General features: G+C 38.3%; 1 pseudogene; it reads right to left on the minus strand.

Annotated features, from left to right (window-relative positions):
• The window catches only part of LOC114313196 (uncharacterized), a 42,814-nt pseudogene that overhangs the window by 13,363 nt on the left and 5,860 nt on the right, over window positions 1-23,591 (minus strand).

Genomic DNA, 23,591 nt, shown 5'->3' on the forward strand with positions numbered 1-23,591 from the left:
AATCCGGGAAGGAGAAAAATCTGCGCGGCTTCACCGAAACGGGCGTAACTCTTTGCACAAGAGGAATTAAGATATGAGGCCACCACCATTGGAAAGCTTACTTTCGAGGCTTCATTTTTCACTCAAGAATCTCCTAAGTCCAAGTCCGGGGAGGGGGGAGATGTGGTTGGTTGAAGTCCGGTTGGACCGAATCTGCGCGGCTTCACGGAAAAGGGCATAACGTTTTCTACAGGAGGAATTTTAATGCAAGGTTTGCGCCATTGGAAAGCTAACTTCTGGGGCTTCATCCTAGTGGGTGACCGGCCAATTTTCCCCTTTGACCTGGCCGGCCGGCCACTTACCTGGTGGATGACTTTTTTTCCCATTTTAAACTGGCCGGCCATTTTTGCCCCTGTGAGTGCATTCCAGTCATGTATTTTTTTTTTACACTTCACCCATGTCCGAGGATTTGGCACTTTTGGAGGGAAACTTGACACATTTTCCCTCCATTTCCCCCCCATTTTTCCCCCTCTTTGGCCTATATATCAGCAGCTCCAGCTGCTGGTTTAGGGTTACCAAAATTCCCCTTGAAGCTCCCTTCTTGTATCTCTCTTTCTCTATACTCCCAAGCCCAAAACCTCCAAGTTCCTACACCCTTTTCTTCACTACCACCTAGCACCATACCTCCAACCTCCATTGCAGCAGTTTGAAGTTGTTTTCCAGAGCTAAAGAGTCACCAAACTCAAGCCAAGAGTTGCCTAAAGTTTGGTCTTCAAGGGTAAGCACCATTTTCTCTCTTTTTAGATTATTTTTGCATCCTATCTAAGCCATTCTTTCTTGCTATTTTGGGCTCCGACCCTAACTGGAACTAGGCTTATTTTGAGATATTTTTCATATTTGTTTAAGGGTATTTACCTGTTTGAGGTCCCCTTGTTGCACTTGCTTCATTATCCCTCTTGTATGCATATTCCTTGTGTAGTATTTTTGGCCTACGTTTAGACTGTTTTGAGGCATGTCATAAACTGTAAAGTTGCTTATTTTGAGCCCTTCTTCAACATTGTTGAAGGACTCATTACTGTTTGAGGCTTCCATTTATCAGTTGCCTTTATATCTCTCTTTTGGCCATATTTTTGCATGATTTGTTAGCCTCTTTTGCTTATGTTTTTGGGCTGTGGTCCAAACTTAAAACAGCCTTATTTTGACCCATTCTTTATGTTTCATTAATGGTCTTTCATGATTTGAGGCATCTTTTATATACCTTGTGTTATATCTCTCTTTTTGGCCTCATTTTGCATGGCATCTTAGGCTTGCATGCATACTGTTTTGGGTCCAGCCATCAACTGTAAAATGAATTATTTTTGGCCCCTATTCAACATTGTTGAAGGGCCCCTTTGTGTTTAAGGCCATCAATCACCACTTGCTTCTTTGGCCCTCTTTTGGCCCATTTCTTGCATGAGAGCTTAGCCATACCTGTGTTGGTTTTTGGGGTTTGTTGTAAACTGTAAAAGGTCATATTTTGGGTCCCTCTTCAACATTTTTGAAGGGCCCTAATCTGTTTGGGGTCAGAAGATGTGAGTTTCTTCTTTATCTCACATTTAGGGCCATTTTTGCATGCTAGTTTTGCCCTATTTATGTTTGCTGTTTAGCCTTGCTTAAAACTGTAAACATGCTTATTTTGGGACTGCCTTGAATCTGTCTTCACATGTCATAATCAAATAATGCATGCTTGATGTAGCTACAAGTCATTTCATGTGCTTAATCTTGCATTTCGGGACCATTTCATGCATCGGGTGCTATTTTGCCATCTTTCGGGGCTGTTTTGCATCACTTACTGCCTCTGAAATTTTCATGTTTGCATATCATATTTCATGCCTTGCCATGTCTTGTTAGAGTGGCATTTTGTGCCTTAGGTACGGTCCTCGGTTTGCTTGCATGTGTGCACGTATTCCGAGTTGTCTCATTTTCATCTTATGGCCTCTTATGTGAGTGTGGCTGAGGTCCACTTGTGTTAGTGTAAGTCCATTTGTGCATTGTGTATGCCATTTCATTTCATAGCATTGTGTATGCTAGGTTGTATGTTAGCGCATTGTGTATGCCATGTTATCTCGTGCATCGTGTATGCCATTTCATAGCATTGTGTATGCTAGGTTGTATCTTAATCGCATTTCATGCATGTCATGCATATTGCATTGTGCTTGGGGTAGGAGTTAGTCCGAGCACGGGAAACGAGGTACGTTTCGTACTCCGAGTGACGGAACGTGTCTCAATTCCCCAGTCACCGACACTCTAGATTATCCATGATGGAGTTAGGTTTTTGTTTTGTTTTCATGCGCATTCATTCCATATTGAGTTGTGCAATTCGACTCCTCGGCCATCATGCATTGATATGCGTGATTGGTGGCACAAGGATTGAGGCATGCATACATTTGTGAAAATACATTGCTATGCCCATTTCCTGCTCTCTATTGCAGCAAATCAAAAATTAGCAACCTTCCGGAGCTTGGCACGCTTTCCAAGAAAAATTACAAAACAGAGGCTAATCGGGGCATCCCAGTGGATTTCCGCGCAAGGCAGCCCAGATATGCATCATTCATCAGAGTCAAGGCAGTCCCTGGCTTGCATGCCAGTTTCTAGCTTTCTTAGTTAATTTGTAAATTAATTAGGAATTTGTATATATTTGGACTGTATTATTTATTCGGACCCTCTATGCGAGGGCACAACTGTAATAAGTGTGTGTGTGTGTGTTGTATGTCTTCCAACCCCACGTCTTTCTCTCTTTTATTTACCCGCTTATGATGGTTAGATTAGGGCATGTTTCAATTAGCATACAGTATGATACATGTTTGCATTCATTCATCTGTTTTGCATGCACCGGGCTCGGCGCATCATACTAACTGCATTGTATTTTCAATTCCAAATTGAATACATGTTAGCTGTAGCATTTCATATGCCATGTTTAGAATAGTTGAGCCTGCTATAGTTGCATTTTTGCATGTGTTGCATTAGGCATTTCTGTATAATTAGGATCATGCATGGATTTCTAATTAGCTTCTTTTTTGGCTTGGAGTACTCGGTAAGTTTTATGCTTTAGCATCCTTGCATGCATGTGAGTGACTGTCATGAATAGCATGCTTACCATGAGGCTAATTGCTTATGTGATATAACTGCCTGAATGCCTGTGGGTGAAGGTTGGGTTATTTGGATTGGGACAAATCATCAACTGTGAGTTTTAAGCCCACTAGATAGTGGCAAAACCATCTTTTCTAAGCCCACCCGAGGGTGGCAAAATATGCATTTTAAGCCTACTTGCGAGTAGCAAACCACCTTTCAAAAAACAAACATGAAATGTTTTGTTCCAATTCAGGCGACCCAGTCTATACTTGTATGCTGTGCGCATCACATAGTAATCTAGGCTAATAACTAGAATAAGAACACATAAAGTTTTCAAAACTAGATATCATGGTTAGTAGAGGCCGATCTTTGATCGGGCGAGCGGGGGGTGCGCACGAAGTGACCTTCCCCAATCGTACCCAAGTTCCCGAGTCGAGGCAACTTTGGTGATGACGGACACGTGGCCTTGGGCAAACGAGTCAGGGTTTCCTAAATTTCCCAAAATAAAATATTTAGATGGCAACTCTGTATCTGGCAAAGCAGTCCATGTTTGGCACTTCTTTTCTAAAAATCTGTTTTTCTCAAAACGATTTGCCAGATTTGGACTCTTTGGTTCAGATTGAGAACCGTGACAATTTGAGAGTCCTGAGCTGTAGTGACCCCAAATAAACAGAACGGGGGGACTCGTTCCTCCCAGGGCGTTCGGGGACGTCTACACAAAGCATACTGAATGCACTTCTCAAAACAAGTCTTACATGCATGCAAATGATCTCGGGAAAACATGTTGGAAGTCAAAACACAGTTTTACATGTCAGGAAGACATGCTGGGTACCAACCAGGTCTTTGCCGAGGTCTCACACCTCCTGGCCGAGGTGTGGCTAACTAGGCTTCGGCGTGCGGCTGCATGCCGAGGTGCGCACAAGGCAAACTAAAGGTGTGAGTGATCATGCAAGGTAGGCAAGGTGAGATATGATGCTTGGCCTAAGTGTGTGATCTAGGCAAGAGTGATCTCGGCGACTACACTTAGGAAAGTGAGGTCTGGAGATCTAGGTTTCCACCCGTGAAGAACTTGAAGAACATGAACATGAAGATCATGAAGAACATGAATGCTAAAATCATAACTTCTTTATTACAAAATCTGGGGTTTCATGCTATGAGTTCGAAAACATGGACCCAGGTACCCATACTTGAAAATCATGTGAAAACAAACACAAAAACATGGATCTTGGCATGAGGTTTCGGATCAAAACATGACTTTTCTTGAAGAACACATGAATGCTATTTTCTCTTTCTAAAACCGAACTTCAAAGCAATGCATGGCTTACAAATCATATTTAATCGTGCAATGCAATAACATAAACATAAAGAACGACAAGAGCAGATCAAGGATCTAACCTTAGAACACGGATCTAACGGTTCGACCTCTAGGAATCAAGCTTAGAAATCTACTCTCCCTCAAGAACTCTTCTTCCTCTCTTAGAGCTTCTCACTCCTCTTCAAAACAAGTATAGAAACAAATGATGGGTTTCTCTCTCTGCCGGCTGACTTAACACTCAGCTCGGATACGTGGCAATGGCTGGTTGGTTTTCCCCAAAAAGGTGATAGATTGATAAGACAAGGCTATGACAAAGTGTATCTAACAAGCTACTCAGTAAGGCACTCCAGCAAGTGATGACATCGGCTAAGTACAAAGCTTCGGCAACTAAGGTGACAATGACCTCGGCTAGGAAGGACAACACTTGACTAAGCTGTGCCACACCCTGGCCTAGATGTGCCACACCTCGGTCTAGGTCATACCACTCCAGGACAAGATCACTTGGGTGCAAAAGTAACATCTCGGCCTAGATAATACACATCTCGGCCTTGGTGATGAACACCTCGGCCTAGATAATGACATCTCGCCCAATATGTCAAGGCGAAGGGGGAGGTCAAACAAAGGGGTTCCAAGATAGTTCTAGACTGAAGATGACCTCGGCTTGGAATGATCTAGGCTTAACATAACTTAGGCTTGACATCAAGGAAGAAACAAAGCATGCAAGCAATATTTATGCAACCAAGACAAGATTCATGAATGCAACTTAACAAGACAAGGTTATGTAAATGAACATGAACTTGACCATTAAATGAATATGGGGCGTTACAGCATCTTAACATGGCAAAACATACAAATGCATGCAAGCATGACTAGGACATAAAATGTGGGTTGTTACATCCTTCCCCCCTTAAAGAAGTTTGGTCCCCAAACTTCACTTACCTTGTTCCCAAAATGACTCCGGATGTCAAGTTCTCATCTCTTCTTATCTTCCTTAGCTTTTACCTTGGGACAATCCTTAATGCGATGACCCATCTCACCGCATCCGAAACATGCTCTAGTTGCCCGAAGACAAACCCCAAAATGTAGCTTCCCGCAACTCGCACATGTTAGCCTGGTGCCACCTTCCTGATTCGCGTTGTTGCGACTGTCCTCCTTTGTCTTCTCCTCGGCGTCATTCGGGTCTGCCTCTTCCTCGCGATTGTCATAGGTCTGCCTCTTCTTCTAATTCTTCCCCGAACTTTGACTTCAGTTTAGGTTGGCTTCTACAAGATGGCTTTATCTAACACTCCAGCATACGTCGGCATATTGAGCAAATTAACCTGGTCTTGTATTGGTCCTCGAAGTCCACTTTCAAACTTGCGTGCTTTCCTGTATTCGTTGTCGACCATGTGAGGCGTATACCTTGCCAACTCGGTGAAAGCACGATCATACTCTACCACTGTTTTGCTACCCTGTGTCAACATCTGAAATTCCGTGGTCTTGCGATCTCGGACACTGAGTGGGAAATGCTTGTCATAGAACAGCTCCAAAAATCTGGCCCAAGTCAAGTCTGGGTTACCTTCTCGAATCATCATCCATCATCTACGAGCGTCGTCTTCCAGTGTAAATGTTGCCAGTGACACTTTCTGGGCGTCGGTGCTAGGAAAAACCTCGAACAACTTCTCCATCTCAAGAACCCATGCTTCTGCCTTCATCGGCTCTATACCTCCATGGAACTTCGGCGATTTCATTTTCTTGAATTCTCTGATCAGGGTCAATGTGTCATCTCCATACAAAGCTGGCTGCGGAGGCACTTGTGGTACTGGCGATGGTGGAACTGCATGTCGGCCATCTGTCTGCTCGGCCTGGGTGGAGGTGGTACCGGTGTTCTGCTGTCTTGCTTGTCTTAACTCATCGGCCAAACTTTTAACCAATCTTTCCAATCTGTCTATTCTTTCTTCGGACTGATCTCGGCCAACTGGGGGTCTACCTCTTCTCATGATGCTAGGAGTATGCAGGATGTGACTCTTAGAACGCAATGAACAAATGAGCATGTATGCAAGTGAACATGATCATGCCAATGTAACAATGCTCATACCGAGATGAGGCACACCTTGTCAAGTAGCAAGCAACATGAGGCAATCCTAAGATCATTCTAAGGGACATCCTATGCTCTTTAGGACTCAAAGTGTGTGAATAACGTACTATAAGGAACTTGTGCTCTGGTACCATTCTATCACGACCCCAACCTGCCCCTAGTAGGATGGTGCCATGATGGCCAGTAATCCGAGATTACCGAAGGCCAACTTTCAAAATTCACACACAATCAGAGTATAGATATAGGGGGCTCACAAGTGCGGAAACAATAATCTAAAATATAGGTGGTCCATAAGAGCAGTGCATAAGTCAAATGAAATGGCATACATCTTTACATAGCTTTACAACTTGAATACAAATAGAATGAAGTACGAAAATACATAATTACATCTCGGTAAAAGGCTTCTCAAGCCGACATGTTCAAAATACACGAAATACAAGTCAAGAAAGATAATCTTCAAGATTGTCGACATAAATATTGCCGACATAACATGCATCCAAAACATCTTGCAAAACACACATCTCGGCGTAGCCGACTTCTTGCTTGTTACCTACATATATACATAGAGAGGGTGAGCTTGGATACTCAGTGAATGGTACAAGTAATAAAGGGGTTAAATGAATGATACCCGAGATCTTTTCGAAACAATACATAGTATATCCTTGTCAAAACCATACATAATATAGCTTAGCTTGACTTGAAATAAAACGTCAATCGAACCTTGGTCTTTCAAAACTTACTTTCGTACATAACATACGTCAAAACTTAAAACATGGGGTGATGACATCCCGGCAAAACAAAACATAACCTCGGCATCGAGCACACCCGTTCATAGTCCGTCGGTGGCCGATATCTAACAAGGGTGCTACTTAGGCTTAATGCCCCCTAGCACGAAAGGACGGTGCTACCTAGGCTTAAAGTCCCCTAGCACGGAAGGACTATGCTACATAGGCTTAAAGTCCCCTAGCACGGAAGGACTTGTGCCACAAATGCTTAAAGTCCCCTGGCACGCACGGACTATGTTACATAGGCTTAACGTCCCCTAACACGAAAGGACGGTGTTACTTAGGCTTAACGTCCCCTAACACGAAAGGACGGCGTTACTTAGGCTTAACGTCCCCTAACACGGAAGGACGGTTCCAAGAATGTCATCCAAAACAAAGCTTATACTTGATACATAAAATAGGGATATCATTCATGCTTAACAAATACCTTTTCAAAACAAAGCAAAGCAAAGCCTTTATCAAAACGTATAACATAGCTTTATTAGAAATACCACTCACCTAGTTCTTGGGACGTCGGGATCAAGGCAAAGGTCCAAGTCCTACAAATACATGGCAAAGCATACTGAATGCACTCTCAAAACAAGTCTTACATGCATGCAAATGATCTCGGGAAAACATGTTGGAAGTCAAAACACAGTTTTACATGTCAGGAAGACATTCTGGGTACCAACCAGGTCTTTGCTGAGGTCCCACACCTCCTGGCCGAGGTGTGGCTACCTAGGCTTCGGCGTGCGGCTGCATGCCGAGGTGCACACAAGGCAAACTAAAGGTGTGAGTGATCATGCAAGGTAGGCAAGGTCAGATATGATGCTTGGCCTAAGTGTGTGATCTAGGCAAGAGTGATCTCGGCGACTACACTTAGGAAAGTGAGGTCTGGAGATCTGGGTTTCCACCCATAAAGAACTTGAAGAACATGAACATGAAGATCATGAAGAACATGAATGCTAAAATCATAACTTATTTATTACAAAATCTGGGGTTTCATGCTATGAGTTCGAAAACATGGACCCAGGTACCCATACTTGAAAATCATGTGAAAACAAACACAAAAACATGGATCTTGGCATGAGGTTTCGGATCAAAACATGACTTTTCTTGAAGAACACATGAATGCTATTTTCTCTTTCTAAAACCGAACTTCAAAGCAATGCATGGCTTACAAATCATATTTAATCGTGCAATGCAATAACATAAACATAAAGAACGACAGGAGCAGATCAAGGATCTAACCTTAGAACACAGATCTAACGGTTCGACCTTTAGGAATCAAGCTTAGAAATCTACTCTCCCTCAAGAACTCTTCTTCCTCTCTTAGAGCTTCTCACTCCTCTTCAAAACAAGTATAGAAACAAATGATGGGTTTCTCTCTCTGCCGGATGACTTAACACTCAGCTCGGACACGTGGCAACGGCTAGTTGGTTTTCCCCAAAAAGGTGAGAGATTGATAAGACAAGGCTATGACAATGTGTATCTAACAAGCTACTAGGTAAGGCACTCCGGCAAGTGATGACATCGGCTAAGGACAAAGCTTCGGCAACTAAGGTGACAATGACCTCGGCTAGGAAGGACAACACTTGACTAAGCTGTGCCACACCCTGGCCTAGATGTGCCACACCTCGGTCTAAGTCATACCACTCCAGGACAAGATCACTTGGGTGCAAAAGTAACATCTCGGCCTAGATAATACACATCTCGGCCTTGGTGATGAACATCTCGGCCTAGATAATGACATCTCGCCCAATATGTCAAGGCGAAGGGGGAGGTCAAACAAAGGGGTTCCAAGATAGTTCTAGACTGAAGATGACCTCGGCTTGGAATGATCTAGGCTTAACATAACTTAGGCTTGACATCAAGGAAGAAACAAAGCATGCAAGCAATACTTAAGCAACCAAGACAAGATTCATGAATGCAACTTAACAAGACAAGGTTATGTAAATGAACATGAACTTGACCATTAAATGAATATGGGGCGTTACAGCATCTTAACATGGCAAAACATACAAATGCATGCAAGCATGACTAGGACATAAAATGTGGGTTGTTACAATCTGTGGCGTTAGAATTGCTTGGAAGCGAAGAAGATTTCACCACTAGGTAAGAAGATTGTTGTGTCGTGGAGCTTCCATTGTCACTTTGACTGATCAAATTACTAAAACAATTAGCTTTCTCCACATAATTAATTACATCCTGGATAAAAAAGAACCACGAAAAAATTATTCCGGCACCTAAGCATGAATTTAAAACATACAAACAGAAAAAAGGATATGTAAAATTTCAATCCTGCTGTCAATAAATGTGAAGACTAAAACACTGCATAGAAATTCCAAAAATATGTGAAAAAATAAAAATAATAATCACTATGATGCATTGACCATTGTATAACGTGATTCTTGAATCTCATACATGACCAAAAAAATGCACAAACTACTAGTGGGCTTTCAGACCTAATTGAAGCAAAGTAACTGTGAGAATCCGAATATACAAAATCAAGTAAATAATTAAATAATAATAATATTACAATCTCAAAATATTTTGGTGATGAATCTTAAAGTGCAAATTAAATATTTGGAAGGTCTTTTAATTAATTTTTAAACCTAAAATAAAATTATGGTGAAAGTCTTTAATTTAGAGGCAAAATTTATTATTTAAAAATAAATAAATAAATAAATAAATAAATTTAAGTGCCAAATTAGTAGGCATATGTTGATCTAATAATATTTGTATTTTATTTAAATTAATGGAGAGAAAAAAATAATATAAAACAAAGGATAATTATTTAGAGTTTTGTTTATATATATATATAACAACCCTAGGGTTCCTAATCAACACTATAGCAGCAGCAGTGGTAGAAACGTGAGAGAGGAAGAGAGAGCAAGAGATAGAAAAGAGAGAGGGAGAGAAAGCACCCTTGTGTCTCAACAACTCTCTAAGGTATTAATCAATCTATTCTTGTTCTATTATAATATGTTGTTTACATAGTTATGGTGCTTGTGGGTGTTGTGAGTTGGTGGAAGAAAAAGGAATGGATTGGTTGATTGGGATAATATTTTAGAAATTTTAATTGAATTCATAATGTTACTTCTAAGAATATTAATCTGCCAGCAAACTTTAGAAATCATGAAACCATATCAAACGAATGAATTTTGAACTGAAATTTTTGCAGTAGATCAATTACATATTGAATTGCATATTTGAATTTTTTCATAATTTTTGGGAGTCAAAATCCATATAAACTGATGCGTTCAAATTTGTTCAGTAAACTGGTTTAAATAGTAAATTCGGGAGTGTTGTTCTCTTTGGGTATAAATTTGAAAATTATTAAATCAGCGTCATTAGAACCAGTTATGAGTCTAGTTTCTTATAGTTTTGGCATTGCATTGATTGCTCCTGTATACTAAGAGAACCATTAATTTATTTAAAGTGCTGCAAAAAACAACCTGTTTGGGCATAATTAATTATAAATAATTATTTTGATAAGCAAATCAAGTAAAACCAATTGGGTTTGAAACTTAGGATATATTAGTTGATATCTGGAGGGTTTTGGAATTTTTCAAATGGTGTAGAGTGCGCTTTTAATTTTCAGAGTTAGTGAACAGTTCGGGAAAACCTATCAAAACTTATATTTTATCTCAAAGTCACATTTAATTAAGTTTCGACCGGAACCCATGTCTTGGGTGATTTTAGACCTTGAAGAACATGAATTTAGATAATATTTAAGAGTAACAGTGAGTTGGGTTGAGCCGTGTTAGTCCGTTGTAGTTGAGGTTACTTAATTCTTATTCTTTAGTATTTTTAAATTAGTAGTGACGTGTAGTTTTTATACTTGGTTCAGTGCACTAGTTGGACGTTTATACTATATTCAAGGATTACATTATTTCATTTCCAGGTGAGTAGTTTCATGCTATATATTTTTATAAATGTTCCCCTACCCTGAACTATTGGAAAATTAAATTGTTGTTTCATGACTAAACTGTTTTAATAAATTATTATATTATCAATGGAATCAAATTATTTCTAAAACATGTGTGAACTTGGCATACTGTAAACTATTTATTTTGGTCTCATATTTATAATGATGAACTACCATGTTTTGCGAAACTGATGTGTATTGATAATTGGGACCATCTGTGTATTTAGTCCAGGGAAATTATTCCACTGTGTGTGGTGACTCTAGCCACTAGGGAACAGATCCGGGTTGGGCCGTGATGACTCTAGTGCTCAACGATTGTAAGGAAAAGACCTAGGTTAAGCTAGGTGACCTTCAATCAGATCGTGTTTGAGAAAAGGCCCAGGTTGCCACCCTGAGGATGACTCTTAGTTCGGTATTGGATCCAACGGGGCTTATAGCCTTGAGAACTGTGTGGCATATTACTTCTTATTTTCTTGGTACCCAAAAAATTATTGGCATTCATGTTGTAATCTGTTTTAAGTGAAAAATGTCATTTATCATGTTCTCAAGAGACATGAGTATTTTAACTGTTGAACTGTGGAACCTTCTTTTTGAAACAGATTCTCTTTACCAAACTATATGCCAATCTAGTTTCTGTGATATATATATATATATATATATACTAGAGATTGCCCGCGCCTAAAGGCACTATCTAATAAAATTCTAATATTACAATTTATGTGTTGCAAAAATGTTAACGACCATAAAAATATTTTATGAAAAATGTCTCAAAGTTGTGATCAAACAACCAAAAATGTTTAGGATCAATCAATCGACCTAGATGATTTTTCATAAAACTACTTAAGAGAAATTATGTAGTATACCCAAACAAATATAGCTTGAAATAGTATATCAAAAAAAAAAAAAAAAACAAAAAACAAAATCAAGTAGTGTGGTTTAACTTTGTTACGGTCGAATTCACATGTGAAGTGAAATTAAAACATACATTACTTTTATTAACATTTGTTTTGTGTTTGAACTCTTGATCTATATATTATTTTTCTTAGTATTTTTTTTTATGTATGAAGTAGCTAACATTACTTGTTACTTTTTTTTTTATCAGCAAAAGATAAATTTTATTGATGGAAGAAAAAATACAAACGAAAAAACTTACGACAATAAAAAAGGGGATTGGTCAGGATCCAATCAACAGACTACAGAAAACCACAAACAAAGAAACACAATGAACAATTAGCCACTACATATCAGCAGCAGCTAAAGAACCCCCCTTCAGAGTACTCCCAATGAACATAACCCCCCTCCACGCAAGTAACCAGCAACCTCAAAAATCAGAACAGCTTCAGAACAGCAGCATCCCCCATTAACTCCATATCACAAAATCATCCAATTAGACAAATAAGCAGCCACTCACATAAATAGCATGGATCAACTTCAAAACTAAAGTTCCATTGTGTTCGGCCAAGCCAATTTTTTTGTTAATAAAAATAAATAAATAATTCTTTTATTATTCAAGGAAACAAAATCTCAACAACAACTATGAGTGGAACGAATTAGAAAAATATTGTTGTTGATAAGCTTTTATAGCAAATAAAGTGAACTCCAGTGAGACTTTAAAGGAAGAAGTGATCACCTTAATAGAAAAAGGACACATTAAAAACACCAAAAATGAAAGAAAATGCTTCAAGTGGTTCAGCATGAAATGGCGTCATGATGCATTAATTTCACCTTCTTACCTTTCACTGGGGATAGTTGTATTCCCGACTTGATCTTTAGCAGTATCTTGTTGACCTTCTGCATCATATAAATAAAATGCTACATCACAAAGGAGGAATTGAAGTAAATAGAGCATTAAAATGTTAACAACATTAGATTTTGCATCTGTGAGTCTGTCCATTACAGAATGAAAATACACTTATTTAGATCATCTGTGAGTCTGTTCATTAGAGATTTCACATCTGTGAGTCTAATCCAGAAAATGAAAGGGTATTTTAGAAAATTTCGCATTAAAATGTTAACAGCATTAGATTTCTAACTTTGGTCCAAACTTCAATGATTAAATGCACATTTTCTTACTCCAAACTTTATACATTTTTGGGCCTAAACACAGGGCAAAGTATAGTTAATCCTACTCTATAAACTGTCAAAAGAAAAATTTCCAATTTTTAGTTCTTCTGTCTCGGGCAAAAAAGGAAAAAAAAACCAAATCTCTAATTTAACCCTGAGGTACTTAATAAACCCATATTCCAAGGGCTAGTATATGTAACTAATTACAAATTATTTAATTTGACAGTTCTTCTGGGTTTAGCATTCTAGTAGCTTCATTATCAAATATTTCAAACAAAAATAAATCATAAGTTAGATCATCTCCAAACCTTTAATCATACCTATATCAATTTCAAATTTCAAATTTTCATAAAAATCACTCAAAACACCCTCCAATCCTTGACCCAAACTTATACCAAATTGAGTTTCACTCAAATTTTTACCCAAATCAAGGGAAGGGACACCCAAATGTTTACTCAAAATTTCAAAGGCTATTTTGTGGCTCTCAATCTACCACATTAGTGAAAATTTTACTCAACTTTACCATTCAAACAAACACTTAATGGATGTGAAGCCCTGGACTGAAAAAGAAGATTAGAATAAGAGAAAGAGAAGCAGAAAAGTGATAATCAAACAACAGAGCAATTGAAGCAATGGGTACGGAACTGTTTGTCGTTGATGTGTATCTAATCTGACTCTTTCATTGCTCATATCAGAAGGTAGACTTTTGGATTAACAAAAGTCTATTCTTTAGAAAAATATGTTTACAAATTGTTGAGTTCTAAATCCATATTTAAATATTAACTTTAAATTGGAATTTATGATTCTAAAGGGTGAGAAGAACAGTTGTGATAGAGATTGCCATACTAATTTGAGTATTGCTGCTACAGCTATTAAAGGTGGGTACCTTGAAGGAATCACCTTGTGAAATTGCTTGTTCCCAAAACCAAGCACATATAGACCGATCAACCCGATGTCGATTGAGCTGTTTCTCAAGCATTACCTCCCTGCACAATACCCAAATCACCAAAAATTTTCCCTTCTTATATTCTTTCAACTCAAAATCCATTAATGATCAAGAACAAAAGAGAATTCAACAGTAACCCCAACACAAAATTATGCAGTAAAGACAAATAAATAAAATTACATGAAATAAAAAAGTTTAGTGGAAATCCCGAGATTACAGGAATTCTTTTGATTTGCCAGGATTTCTCAGCGACCAAACATAGCATAACGCAGTACAGATTTTGAACAAAGAGTATCGGGACAATCATGATATGCAGATCATGAAGTGGAATTGAGGATCGAGGTTGTTAATTTTTTTTTTCAAATTAATCGAATGGGAGAAGATCGCAAGAGAAGTGAATGAAGATTTGGAATTGAGTATCGGAACTGTTTGTCGTTACTCATATCAGTATGTTTAGAAATTGTTGAGTTCTAAATCCATATTTAAATATTAACTTTAAATTGGAATTTCTGATTCTAAAGGGTGAGAAGAACAGTTGTGATAGAGAATAATACCTGAGCGGTTGAAGCACAGCTAGACGGAACCGAATCTGTGGTTGAAGAAGATCAATTCAAAGTAAAGTGAAGTAAAACAGTTTCGGAAAGAAGAAGAAGAGGAAGCGAGAGAGAGAGATAAAGAGGGATGGAGGGGAGACGTGGGTAAATATACACACACCTGAGCGGTTGAGAAACAGAGGAAGTAAACTGATGGAGACGAAACTGAATCTGTGGTTGAAAGAGAGCAGTTTCGGAAAGAAGAAGAACAGGGAGAGAGAGAGAGATAAAGAAGGATGGAGGGGAGACGTGATTTGGTTGGAGATCAGAGAGATAAAGATAGAAGGTAGGGGGAGACGTGGGTAAGCAGGAGGCTACGGGAAGATAGAGGGATGGAGGAGAGACGTGATTTGGCTGGAGAGCAGAGAAGGGTGGGGGAGACGTGGGTAAGGAGGAGGCTTAATGTTTGGGCGGGAAGATATATATTTAGGAATGACATAAACTTAAGGGGGTTATCTGAGCCATCCATGTGAATATACAAATGAATCATGACCCTTAAAATGTCCTAGTAGGACAAATGTCTCTAGGATAAATTCAAAAACCGTTCTGCTTTATTATATATATATATATATATATCTTATTTTGGAATTGATCCCTGTTTTTAAAACTATATATACTATCCATGTTGCTACACACTGAGCTATCAACTAACTTAGTTGTGTACCATTTCCAGATGTTAGAAGGACTTAGAGTGAACTCATGGCGTAGCAGGGACTCAATTGCATGGACCTCTAGGACATTCATCTATATTGTTTTAGATTGTTATGTCAAGTTTGTACATATTTCTTTGAGGTTCAATTAGGATTATTTTAATATGTGGGTTGTTTATATCCCAAAAGTTTGGATGATATTGATTACGGTTGGTTTTGCCGTTTATATTTGTGGCATGACACTGGATTGAGTTTTGGTTAATTATTAATGGACTATTTTATAGTTATTCAATGTGTATGGATTCATATTTAGGCTTACATGTGCCTTAGGCTAAGGCCCTGTGGGCCACGGCCGGTCATACCTGGATTTGGGGTGTGAGAATAACAATAAGAAATGAATTCAGAAAAATGAAATGGGCAAACCCTACAGTGTTTGGAACCAAATCCTTTTATTAGAAATGGAATTTTAAAATGGGAAAGGAAAATAACAGAGTTCTAAGGATGTCCCTTTACTAATTGGAATTAAAAGGAAAAAATTCCATTTTCTGTTTGGTTTGATGAGGAATTGGAAAGGAAACAAAATTGATGACAATGATGCCCCTAGGAGAGACATTAGTTAGTAGAGAAAGACAAAAGAATGGGATTTCAAGGTGGTTTTTCTTTTCTTTTTCCCCCTTTCAAATCTCACCAAATCCAAAACCCATTTTAAGCTCCATCCATTCCGAGCATATCAAATTCCATTTTCAACTATAGTTCCACCAAATCCCTTCATTCCAAACACACTAGGCACAAAGTCTACAGAATGGTTACAATTACAAGAGAAAATAGCTTTACTCAAAATAGAAGAAGTAAAGAACCCACAAATGGTTATTTGAGCTTTTGGCACCATAATCCACAATTTACAACAATCCCCAGTCATGCACAAAACTGGGCATCCCATAAAATAACTAAAAGTAACCACTTCAGCCTTCCAAACAACCAAGCTAAAGGAAAACTAGAAAAGTACAACAACAAAAAAAAAAGAAAAAAAAAAGAAAACAGAAAAGTAAAGCTATAATACATCTCTACTTAAAAAGAATTTAAATGAAAGACAATTCACAAGCCCAATCTCTCTCTTTTGAACATGCATTTCAATTGGAAGAACAATCCTCAGCTTACTAAATGTAAAATAACTAATATTTAGCTAAAAAGAAAGTCCAGAATCAAAGAAACAGAAGTCCTCTAAACAGACCAATAGCAGAACTTCACAACAACTACCTGATCTAGCATAGCGTTAAAACATTTCACGCAGAAGGCTTTATTTTGGAGATTTCCATATCAATACAACCTCCCTATATCCCTACATACTCACAATATACATTTTCTGAAAAAAGAATTTAGTTACCATTAACTACCTGTCATGAATATATATACATATATATATAACCACACAATTACCCACCACTCACCCATTTCACATACAACACTAAATCGCGCAAGTAATATCTTTGAGATGCAGTTTATCATTAAACTTGGAAAAGACGGTAGATTTGAAAAAGGCACTGCCTCTACGATGGAGTCTCTTAGATCCAAACCCTTTTAAAAGGAATGACGGCACCTTGAAACCTGAGGCATTGTTTCATTAAGGAAGATTTGACACAGAAATGAAATGGGTTAGATATCCATTCATCAACCTCTTTATAGTATGGCACCTACTTAGATGGATTTTAGCTTCATTATCTTCTTTAATGCATATTAGTATTGCCAGACAAGGCCAATGTCCTACCAATTTACATTTTGGAACACAATTTCTGAGACATGATACACTTCTATTCTATAAAATGCTGGATTCAGCCATCCAAAGAGATTCCAAAATTTATTTCTATTCTCTTAAAAATCTAATAGGAGGAAAAGATCAAATATAATGAACTAAGTCTCCATAGAGTGGAGTTTTGGAAGGACATAAAGCTTCCAGAATTATGCTTTACATGATCAATTTACTCAACAAATTAATAAGTAGCCAAATTCTAACGGTGCAATTAGTACAAGCCTACTACCCCTAATATCATAGCACATTTTGAAGCATGTGGCATACCAAGTTCTTGTTCTCATTCCCGTTACTAGAACGACCCGTGTTCCAAGTAACACACATGCAAATACCAGCTATGGACTTACTAGGGCTACTAAGCATCCTAGAATTGGGGGAAGGCATCTAGATGCCTAAAAGGAGGACAATTAGAAAGATTCGACCAATGAGACACGAGCAAGGTTTTCTTAATTAGTTTTGGAAGGGTCCATATTTACCTTAGCTTCCTTCTCATTGTTTTTTAGTGTTTATTTCTATTCTGTTTCTAGGGCAATAAGCATGCATGTGTGCATGGATGGGTGTGTGGAGAGCCCATCGGGTGGTAGCTAACTTCAATATTGTAGCATTGCACCTTTCTTTTTCATCTGTGAAAGGTATAGCTCATCCTTCTTGTCTATACTTCTTCATTGCCTTCATTAATAAATTTTTCTACAAAAGACAATTCATCTTCTACATTTCCATTGCACATGCAACTTTTCTTTCACAATGTTTGTTAGACTCGCACTTTTAAATTCTCAAAAGAAAAAAACTAATAATGAGTAATGATTACTAGAACCAATGACCAAATGCCAAAAAAAAAAAAAAAAAATCAACCTTCAATCAAGGAGAGACCAATCACACTATCCCAGAGTTTGGAATCAGCAAAACACTGTCTAGCTTCTTGAAACCAGACTCCAAAGCAATACAAGTGTAAAGCAGGAGTGACCAAAACATAACCCAAACAATTCATAATTTTATCCATAAATTTTTTTTCCCTCACTGTGTTGCCTTGTCAAGAAAAACATTTCCTGCCAATAATCAAGTAGCTTTTGAATTGGATTGTGTTAGAATAGTTATTTATGTTCTATTGTTAATATTTACTAAAGTGGATGGTACGATGGTCATATTGCAATATTAGCGTTTGTATATATACATTGCTAATGTACTAATGTAGCGTTGAGCACAACATTATAAGATATATAAAAAATTCATTCCTCTTCTCTTATCTCTTCTTCTTCCTAACCCTAAATTTCTTCATTTTACATTCTAACTAATTGGATGTGTGGTTAACACAAAAAACATGGTTCCATTTTTTTCCCTAAAAGCTAGACAAGACCAAACAGTTGTGTTGAAGAAAATTGGCATTGTTTTGTGGTTCCTGCCAAATAGAAAAGGTGCTCGCTTACATATTAGTATAGATATCAAGCTATGAAGCATGGGCACTCCAAAAATGTTGCTGTACAAGTACCAGATACTTACCGGGTACGCGTGCGCGTACCGGGTACGACAAAAACACACCGGATACATTTTATACGATTTGTAGATGCCTTGTATGCCATGGGTACTCCATGGATTCGTTGTTGGGTATGCGGGGTAAAAAACAAGATTTTCAACAATTATAAGGGTACCGGAGCAATTTTTTCTTGTTGATTTTAAAAAATTAAATAACTTTAGGGTTCTTTTGTAATAATAAAAACATAAAACAAATTGAAATTAGGTTTATTGTTTTGGTTCAATTCTCTCTACGCGAAGAGCATAGTTGACGAGTTCGAAGAAAGAACACAGTCGGCAATTGAACTCTTTTTCGAAGACGACGGTACTAGTCGACGGCAAAACTCGATATTCCAGTTCTAATCGGCAGCAAAACTCGATATTCCAGTGAGTTTCTCTTAGTTCCTCTGCTTCAATTCTTGCTTTTCTTCTTTGATTCTTCTTCCTCTTTCTTTGAATCTTTTTTTTCTAAATTTTCTTTTTTTTTTTTTTGTTTTTTTAGCAAACAAGCAGATCTGTCCAACATCTGATTTTTCTTGTTTCTGGTGAGTTTTCTTACCTCCTCTTGTAGCCAATCTACTCTTTTTCTTTTTTTTTTCCTTCTTTTTTTTCTTTTTTTTTTTCATGAATAGCCAATCTACTCTTCTTTGACTATCTTTTTTGATATCCCCAACATCTAATATATTTTTTTCTGATATAGTTAGTAAACACAATCAGAATTATATAAAATAAAAGATAGAAAAATTTAAAATCTACAAAAGAAGGAAACATTTAAATTTAGGGTTCATAATTTATCAAAAAAACAAAAACATTGGGTTCATAAACTGATTCTGATGTATTTATTTCATTGTAATTACTTTCATAGTATTGATGGTTTTAATTTATTATTTTAATATTTGAAAAATTATATACTCGAATGAAGTGAAAGAATTCACAAATTATTTTGATTTTGTAATTTCTCTTTTTAATTATGATATTAAATTTTGATTTGTATGTTGGATGTTTAACTATAAATTATAATAAATAAATAAATAATAATAATAAAAATAATTGGCGTACCCCAGTCGTACCCGTACCGTACTTTTTAAAGAATTTGCCATATCGGCGTATCTGTATCGTACCCGTATCCATATCCGTACATGCACCCCTTGCTTCCTAGATATCAAGCCTTGTATCATATGAATCAACTATCTAAGAACAAAAGTTACTCTATACACTAACAGTGTTTCCTGATTCTCGTTATCCTTAGCAGACTGTATGGAATTTGTACTTTCTTATACTTTCTAGGAGGGGTATAGCACCTTTTTTTTTTTTTTGATACATTCTAGAAAGGGTATAGCTTTTGTTTAGTCGAATACACTTTTTCGCATATGAGGGACCTCATTTGGCATTTGTAATGATATTCTTACCTATAAGATGGAAAATCATAAAAAATAAAATAATAATCCCTACAAATTTGTATTTTTTACATCTCCTTGATGCTTAGTTTTCTATAAATTTTTATTTATCAAAAAAAAAAAATTAATAATCCCTGCAATGGAAAAACACCTATAGAACATTTAGACTAGAAAATACATGCAATATATCATATCTACCAATCTCTATTGAAGAGAACAAACAAACACAATTACCCTACAAATCAGGAAATGTAATACCTTTCTAGCTTGGTCTCTAATTGTACCGAAATCTAAAATTTAATATGATTTAAAAGGATATATGATCCAGATGTCAAAATAGATTTGATTCAAGGTTCAATTATTTTCAAATAAATAAATAAGATATGGTAAAGGTACATTTACATAAAACATGGATATCTATAGTACATAAAATAGGAACAGAACATAATGCACAAGTTACCAGAAAATTTCCTGATGGAGATTAGCCTCATTTATATCACTCAAATCATAATGTAATAAACTAGATCCCACAGGGAGCAAGCATGCAGCAATTAAACATATGGAACGAAGATTTTTTGTACCACTATTGTAAACGTACAAGTTTCACATGTTTTCCAAATTTATTTTGAAAATTTTAAAAAGATATGGAAACTAGACAAGCAGGTTCAACATACATCAATATATTAAAGCTAATAAGAAGAGGGGATGAAAGAGAGCCAATTCTTAAGAAACAAATAATATGTATCTAGTAAAGCTCAATGCTTAATCAATTATATAAGTTGGAGACCATCTATTGAGATCTTAAAAGAATAAGGATTGTATATATCAGATTCCAAGGAAATATATCCGCCTAGTACTTTTGAAAGGGTAAAGGTAAATAAATCTTGACACAATTTTGCCTATGCTATGTCCAAAAATCTGGTGATGGAAACCTAGAGAACCAACAGATCATATATCCAGGAGTGATTTTCACGAAGTGAGTGATTTCCATAATTAGACACGATTTCCGAAGGTTTGAGAGAGTTATCTAGAATGTTCCCGGTGAGCAGGGAGGACGGGCCACAACGATGGATTCTTTTCCTTGGGGGTCAATCCTTTGAGTTTCAGGAGGCATCACTGGACTCCCGAGGCCATCGACGGCTAGGGATTGTGGAATGTGGATTAGGTTTACGGCGAGAAGTGTTATTAGTCGGCTTTGAAGTAGTTTGGATTGTGAAGAAGTTACAGGAGGCTTTGAGCCTCATTGGAATCGTATCATTTATAGGTCGTTTGGATGGGAATCATCGGGGTGTGGCAGTTTGGATCTGTGGCGAGAAAGATGATGGGGCTTCGTTTCAAGTTGTGGTCACGTTGGATGGTAAATAGTTCCAGACTTTTATCCCTACATCAGAGTTTGGGGATGGGTGAAAGGATCTGGCTTTGGTCATCGAGGTTTCTGCTATGGGGGAGGGTTGGGTTTTGAAGATTGGCGCTACGAATGGGGCATCAGTGGTGCATGGGGTCATTTCGGTGCGGGACGGAGGTTTGGCTCCCATTGGAGACGATGGCCAGTTGGTTTAGGGCGTGGCGGAGGAGGGGTGGTTTGGTTTGTTGAATAGGGCTTTTGGTGGGAATTGTGGGACAGGTCTTGGGTGCATTAAGAAGTATGCCTGGGGACAAGGCCCCGAGACTAGATGGTTTTTCAGCTGCTTTTCTTCAGCATTGCTGGGGGGTGGTCAAAGGGGAGGTGTTGGATGTGTTTAAGCAGTTTCATCAAACTGGGCAATTTGAGAGGAGTCTGAATGCAACTTTTATTGCTTTGATTCCCAAGAAAGAGGGGGCCAGATATTTGAGACTCCCGGCCTATTAGTCTTTTGGGCAACATTTACAAATTACTGGCCAAGGTTTTGACTAATAGGCTTCGGGGGGTGTTAGAGGGAGTGGTCTCAGAATGCTTTTGTGGGTGGGTGACAGATTTTGGATGTTGTTTTGGTGGCTAATGAGTGCGTAGATTCGCAGCTTCGGCAAGGTAAAAGGGGAATTATATGTTAGTTGGATATTGAGAAAACTTATGATAATGTCAATTGGAACTTTCTGTTATAGATGTTGGAGAGGTTAGGTTTTGGGGCCCGGTGGAGGCGGTGGATACATTTTTATATTTCCATTGTTCAGATGTCAGTCCTAGTTAATAGGACACCGGCGGGTTTTTTTCCCACTTGGAGAGGTTTATGGCAGGGAGAACCACTATCTCCCTTGTTGTTTATTTTGGTTATGGAAGCATTGAGTTGTCTGATTTATAGGGCGGTCCAGGGAGATTTATTATCGGATTTTGTGGTGGGGAAGGGATTAGCCTCTTTAATGGTCTCTCATCTGTTCTATGCTAAAGATGCGTTGATTTTTTGTGATGCGGAGGCTACTCAGATTGATCACTTGCGATGTGTTTTGCTATGTTTTGAGGCGGTGTCCAGGCTACGGGTTAATTTGTCAAAATTAGAATTGATACCTGTGGGTCATGTGGCTAGTTTACTGGTGTTGGCAGCCGTTATGGGCTATAAAGTGGCTAGGTTGCTAGCTTCTTATTTGGGACTTCCCTTGGGGGCTTCTTTTCAAGAGACTCGAGTGTGGGATGGGGTAGTGAACAAAGTGCAACGGCGGTTGGTAGGGTGGAAGCGCCAATACTTGTCCAAAGGGGGGGGGGGACGGATTACTTTGATCAAGAGTGTTCTTTCCAGCATTCTAACATACTTTATGTCTGTGCATGTGGTCCCTGTAGGGGTGGCAAAGAGGTTAGAGAAGTTGCAGCGGGAGTTTTTGTGGAGTGGGGGTGGGAAGGGTTTTCATTATCATTTGGTGGCTTGGAAGAGGGTTTGTACTTTGAAGGATGGGGGGCTGGGTGTGCGAAAATTTGGGGTGTTTAATCGGGCTTTATTGGGTAAGTGGTTGTGGCGTTTTGTGGGGGAACGGGACAGGTTATGGAAGAGGCTGGTGGTGGCCAAGTATAGAGAGGAGAGGGGGGGTTGGTGTTCGCAAAGAGTGGCTCAACCTCATGGTCGTGGTTTGTGAAAGGGGATTTGGTTGGGGAGGGCGGGATTTTGGGAGAGAGTTCGATTTAAAGTGGGGGTTTGTGATCGGGGTCGCTTCTGGCGAAATTGGTGGTGTGATGATTTGACTTTGGCCACCTTGTTTACTTTGATTTATGCTATTGTTGCTGATGGGGAGGAGTTGGTTGCTTCGGTTAAGGCGACACACGGGGACACAGTTGTCTAGAATGTTCGTCTTTGTCGTTATATACAGGATTGAGAGGTAGACCAATTGGTGGTTCTTCTAGGCTTTCTATATGGCTTGTGGAATGGGGGGGATGGGTTCGATTCTTTAGTTTGGGAAGTCCGGAGCTCTAAAGGTGTTTTCTTCGTGTCTTCTCTGTGTCTTCATTTTATGGGGTGCTTGTAGGAGGTGTTAGTGGTGTGTT

The sequence above is a fragment of the Camellia sinensis genome, chromosome 5, assembly GCF_055761805.1.
Source record: "Camellia sinensis isolate YWXY chromosome 5, ASM5576180v1, whole genome shotgun sequence".
Lineage (NCBI taxonomy): Eukaryota > Viridiplantae > Streptophyta > Magnoliopsida > Ericales > Theaceae > Camellia > Camellia sinensis.